The sequence below is a fragment of the Chelmon rostratus genome, chromosome 2, assembly GCF_017976325.1.
Source record: "Chelmon rostratus isolate fCheRos1 chromosome 2, fCheRos1.pri, whole genome shotgun sequence".
Classification (NCBI taxonomy): domain Eukaryota; kingdom Metazoa; phylum Chordata; class Actinopteri; order Chaetodontiformes; family Chaetodontidae; genus Chelmon; species Chelmon rostratus.
In genome coordinates this window covers 17,296,475-17,302,852 of record NC_055659.1, presented here as the reverse complement: position 1 = coordinate 17,302,852, position 6,378 = coordinate 17,296,475, and the positions used below count along the sequence as shown (strand labels likewise).

At 41.5% G+C, this 6,378-nt stretch overlaps 1 non-coding gene across 1 annotated transcript; it reads right to left on the bottom strand.

Annotated features, from left to right (window-relative positions):
- Positions 1 to 5,587: 5,587 nt before the first annotated feature.
- Positions 5,588 to 5,660, bottom strand: trnaf-gaa. Its single transcript has one exon. It is a non-coding gene; the product is annotated as a tRNA-Phe (tRNA).
- Between the last annotated feature and the right edge of the window lie 718 nt (positions 5,661 to 6,378).

The window sequence follows — 6,378 nt, the reverse complement described above, 5'->3', positions numbered from 1 at the left end:
GTGACAACAGGAGAGTGGGAGCTGCACTTACACTGCAAACAGAACTTAACTACACCTTTCACTGCATTGTTTGTTGCTGACAGTAAACATTCAAGCTTATCTGTAATTGCAATCCTGAATGCACTGAACTTCCTGCTGTTTCCCACTTAAATTACCCTCCAGGAAATTTCGAGCATGTTTCCAAAGACACAGGTCAAACACTGAGGTGATGGAAAGAACTGCACTCTACTGAAAGTTACACTGAAACAAGTTGATGAAGGGAAATGAAAGGGAAAACAAAATGGAAAGGGAAACCTGACTGAGACTGTTTTGCCCTGATGTACCTGATGGGAAACAGTTCTGTATGTAGACAACAGATTTTTTTTCTTCTCATTTTTGTGTCTGTCTGGAATTACTGAATATAACAGACAAGAACGTTTGGAAGAACCCCAAGACCTCCCATACCACCCCCGGCTTCTCAGCCTCCTCATATATGAGTAAGAAACACGTTTTTTAACAATGAACCAACTGTAGCCACTGTTAAATTTCACGGCCCCAGAGAACCTGATAATGCTGCTTTTGTTTTTTTAAAATAAACCAAATCAACTGTTTCGCCATCTTGCCAGACAAGACTTGGGCCTCAATCAAACGGTTAAGTAACCCTCGACTTACAACTAAGTACAATGTGGCACAGGAAGAAAGTCCCGGTTAAAACAGGAAGAAGTACATCAAAAGAAACTATGGCTGAATTCCTGAAGTAAGGATTTAAATTTGAGGGTCAAACTCTTCACCTGTTGCTGCCATCATACCATGCAATGAGGAAAAGATAAGTTCTCAGTAGCAGAAGCATGTTAATCCATAAAAAGAGCTAGCGTTCTGTTCTTCAGAGCCATGTCAACTTCTCTAGTCTAAAGCCTCTTTCACACTGGACAAGAACCCACTAACATCTGGCTTTTGTCTTCTGTGGGAAAAGGTACAGTCGGCATTCATTCCCAGGTCAGATGACTCTGCAGTGGAAATGGACACGGTCGTCATATGGAGAACACAGTGAATGTGATCCCATCTGAAGGCAGGCTGAATTGTCAACTCTGGTTCAAGTTTGGAGATCGCATACAAACACATGCTCCTAGCCTGGATATATAACCCCATTAGGCGGCCTTTCAGTGACGCTTTCTGCTGTTCATGATTGTGACTTTGCATGTGTGCTATCACGACACAGGGGCTGACTGTGTGCTGTGTGGGACAGGTGGAGCTGGAACAGGTAGACAGGCTTTATTGTGTGCTGACATCAGAGAGTCACACTGGCCTTTGTGTATTTGGCACCAGGCCTGTAACTAACAGAGAGGCCACAGTCTGCACTTGATGACAGCACGTTTGAAAGCAACAGTATCTGTCTCAGGTTCTTTTTGTGTGCCGGTCTCTCACTTTCCCTGGTTTCAGTTTGAGGGCCCCAGTCGTCTTGTTTCCTACCTAAGCTCGATGGCCATCTGACTTCTTCAGGCCGGAACACTGAAGGCTACTGAGAGCTACAGAAGTGCAAGCTGAGGTCTGAAAAGAGGAAGTGCACTGGGGAGTTGGCTGGATAAATACAGGAAGTAGGCCAATTTTCAGTATCTGTACAGCAACACAAAGCACTCATCCTGTTCTCTGTCAGCAATGCTGACGTGCAAACTCAACGTAAATGCTGAGTCTACGACATGTGAGTGAGTTTCGTGTCTTAATTACAACACTGGACAAATGGACGACTCGACAAAACAGGCCTTTTGCACAGCAGAGATTTTCACATATTGTTACAGAGGGAAAAGGACAGGTGCAATTTATAACATCAATTAACAATCGCCTGCAGGTGTCCTCGTTCCATGGAGCCGAGCCACTGTTCATATAATTAGCTGCACCTGTGCTTTACCTGCAAGAACAAGTCAAAACACGTGCTGCCCCGCATTCACTCTACCCCCATCATTTTATTTATATCACTGACAGGTGACTAGACTAAGTTTTGACATCTATAAAATGTAGAGCATTGCATTGTGGGACTGTACACACAATGGAGCCTACTCTTTTTTTTTTTTTTTTTGGTTTTAGAGATTTTGGTCATTCTCCATGTTGCTCAGACATACACAATAAAAACTTTAAAGTACATAGGTGTACAAAACTTTTTGTACTACTACATTTAACAGCCTGTCAGAGTCTCTCCAAAGCATCATAAGGGTGGACTGCACATTCTCCTTTTTCAGGTTTAAAAATAAAGATGTGAATAGTTGCAGGCAGTTCAGCTCATGATGGATTATAGAGACTGTACATGTCGAATTTACGTTCACCACAGAAAACAGTTACAAAATGCAAAACAATAATCGAACTAATCAGTAACATTTGTACATTGCTTTGTAGAGGAACTATGGGCGGAAACTGAACAAGTGCAAGGGTCAACGACTAGAATGTGAATTATTAGCAAAAGCATCATAGCCAATAAATAACAGAGGCAGCTGTTCAGTGAGCTCTTCACAGGCTCTTCCACCATTAAGTAGAACAGGACATATACCCTAATCCTAATTTTGATGCTAATTTGTCAACTGGATTACCATAATTACACATGAGGAGGACGCACAAGCATTGGGTTAACACACAAACTTGCACAAAGTCTCTTCAAAATCTCTGCCTGACCACAAAGTGTCACAATGCTGCCAAAGACGTGAGCTACAACTGAATCATAAGTCCCGCCGCTGTGTCACTAAACTCAAAGGATTTGGAACTTTACATCTAAATCCACGTCACCAGATCACATGACGTTATCCTCGATTGTCAGTGCAACAATCAAATAATTATGGTAACAATGCCACAAAACATGCATGTCCTTTTTTCGTCTCATGGTTTTGGGATAACAACCAGACCTTTGCTACTACTGCCTTGTACTGTGTTCAGAGTCTGTTATGTAATAACGCTACAGGTTACAGGAGTTATACTTTCACCACAAGCAAAAATGTTCCATGCAGAAAATCTAGTCCTTCAACATTTCCTGTGTCCTCCTCCGGCTGAACGTCTGCACGCCAGCAAAACATTAACACTGAGCGCAGCATGCAAAACAAAGCTGGATGTTTCTTTTATGCAGAATGCTACTTCAACATGTTTCCTAATACACAATAATTGTGTTATGAATCAGACATTAGACAAACACGCACAAAGAAACAGAATCCTGTCTATGCAGGTTCCTTTGCCTTTTTATCATTTGATGAGAAACCCCCATAATAAAACACACCCACCCCCTTCTGTCCGCAAACACACCGCCACACGCGCAAAGTAAAGAAGCGTCACGTGTCATGTTCAGAGGGCAACGGGTTCGGTTTTCCCTGGTAAAGGTGTGTATAAATAAACTAAGGGGTGGCATCTTTACTGGTGGACTGTCACAGGCAGACAAGCAGTAGTGTAAAACCGAAAGAGAGGATGAATCGACAAGAGATGAATAAAATCTACTGTGCACGAAGGTCAGAATCCACAGACACACGTGGGCGATGGACTGCAGGCCTGGAAGAGCATTTCCTCTGAAACTGATGTTTGGTTTGTGATGAAAGATGTGTTTGCGCAATGTAGACAAATTGTTTCATGAATCAGTTTGCAAGATTCATATGACAACTTCGAAAGGCACATCAGAGTTGTGGTGCAAATCCTCACGTGTAAGGTAGTGAAGGAGAGAGAACCATTGTGCAGAGATTACAGGGGGAAGTGGAGAGAGAAGAGTTACTGGGTGCAGGTGGAGTGTCAGGTTGCTGCCGATGAGGAAGGCGTTATAGGAAATATGTGTGAATTAGGGGATATGATGGAAGTCATATAACGCAGCCCGATGTTGGTTTTTGGTCTTCATTGAGCTCTGAATACGATCACACACACACTTTCACACACCGCGGGAGTAGCTAAGCTATTTTCATGCATACATTAAATGAATTTTAAACCAGAAAGTGTCCAATAAATCAAAGTCCAGTACGTGTCTATTCTAAGATTCATAGACAAGTTGCGACTTATCCAAAAGGTTACTTCAGTCGCAGTGAATGATGGTGAATCCTCAGCATTTAACCTGTGTGAGTTATTCACACCGTGACGTCACTCAAGAGTCACAGAGGTCATGTGGTAGGGGTGCCTTGAAATGAATAAGATGATGACAGGACAAAGCAAAGGGCTGCGTAGGCGCGGGCAAGTCGCTACAGAGCAGAGGATGGCATATAGACAAGGGCGTCCGATTTGAAGGATTATTAAATACTTAGAGCAGTAGGTTCGTAGTCTTTTGAGATGAGATTGGATTGTTCTCACAGGAGAAATAATTGCTCACAAGGTAAATGGTGACTTAATTGATGTGATATGATATACATGCAATGAGACCAATTTGACGGCTTTGTAAAGTTTATTTACTGATCCACTACACCTTCCCATGTGAGGTTGCATTATACAGCAGCAAGATGAGCCAGGATCAACTGTGTTGTTGCACTATTGTACATTTTTTTGTGCCAAAGATCTATGGGACAACATCAACCCAGTATCCAAGTGTCTCAATAAACTGAATGAGAAACCCCGCTGTGGGTGTAGAAAAATCCCAGTAATGTCCCAGGAGTTACACCTCTCTCTCAGACTGGATTGGAGCAAGCTGACATATCTGAGAACTGCTGAAAACAAATCAAAGTGATGTATTTATTTAATGTTTGTTCGTACAGGGATCAGTATATAGCACGAACCAATGCCAAATACCACAGCATTTGTAGCCTAAACTGATCTGAACTGCCTGTCCCTAGATGGGCCTGTATAATACATAAAACTCAACAATAAATACAGCACAAAGCACTTCACAGTCCTCTTGTGAATTTCACGACACGTGATGTTCAATTTACCTTTTAAATGTACTAATATTTAAAATAGATGCAGGAACTAAACTCAGGAATGAGCTCTTAAACATTTTTTTCAGGACATTTGTGCTCATGTTACTGCCAAACAGCCCTATTTCAAGAACAGAGACGTCCTGTTCTCGTATCATATACAGCTTTAGGCAACAACTGCATTTGTCTTTTCATGCTCAACAGCTATTTAAACTTCCTGCCCTGAGATGAGCTGCAGACTGGATTGTTTTCATCTTTACTGAATCGCTGCAGTCCAATGTATTTTTAGGACAACATCGCCCCCTGGTGGAGAGTCATGTGAACTGGTTTTTAGTTTGAAACGCACACTTGTCAGGCGGACGTCGATGCTCGTTTCACTTTAATGCTTTCTAATGAGGATCACGCAAACTGTTACACAATGAACACGAGGAGAAGTCAACTACAAACCTAAATATGTGACAGAGGTAACAAGGTTAATTATAGAGTATTTAATCTCTCATGTACTCGGGCATTACTTGAGTATTTGATGATTTTATACTTCTACTCACCTGTTTTAGAGGGAAAGTTTTTATTCCACTATTTCTGCAGTACTTTTGTCGATTTTGTTACTTCGCAGATAAGGAATGCTTTCTTATGTTTTCCAAAAACAATTTTCTGAAACTTAAGTATACTTCTAATGTGTTGCCCCTATAATTATGTGCAAGAGTCCGTATGTACCATGTTTTGAGACGGGCAAAAGAAGTCCCACTTGCTGCCGAAACCCGGGATCGAACCAGGGACCTTTAGATCTTCAGTCTAACGCTCTCCCAACTGAGCTATTTCGGCGCATTCTTCTCTGTTTTACGTTGACGTAAAATAGTCACGTGTCTTCCCACGACAGCTAACGTTAGCCTAGCTAGTCGAACCTACCTTGCTAAACAGAGCTGGGGACATCATTGACTCTCTTCAGCAAATTGGGAAGAGACCGCATAGAGTTTCTTAGCCAGCAGGACCTTGACTTTCGCAGAAAAAAAACGATATCGATAAGTTAACTAAGCAGCGAGCGTCGCCGTTTGGCGAGAGGAGTGGAGAAATAAGAAGTCCTCCTTGTGGCCGTGTGTAGCAGCTACAGTTGCTCTAGCTGACGCTTGAACACAAGATGGCGCCATTGTTAAAAAGGTCTTGTTTGGTTGTTATTCTCTGTCCTCTGAAAATAACAATAGCTAAATAATTAGAAAACACTATAAGGCCTATTTAGAACAGAAACACGTGATGAGCTTTAGTCATTTTCTGTTTCCATCGTACCATCAATCTAAGCCTCTATCTCAACCAGTTCTAGATACTTACTTACTTTATTTAAAGACATTTTGTCGATACTAGGTTGAATTTGTATGAAATAAAAAAACACTTCATTTAAAGAAGAAGCAAACATATTTAACACATGTTGTACCATTATTTATCTATAATGTAGAGTAACAGATATGGAAAGCGTGCATTATAGTGGGTGTAACGATGCAGTGTATTTTAAATAATAACAGCCACTTCTGAAGTCTACATTTCACCA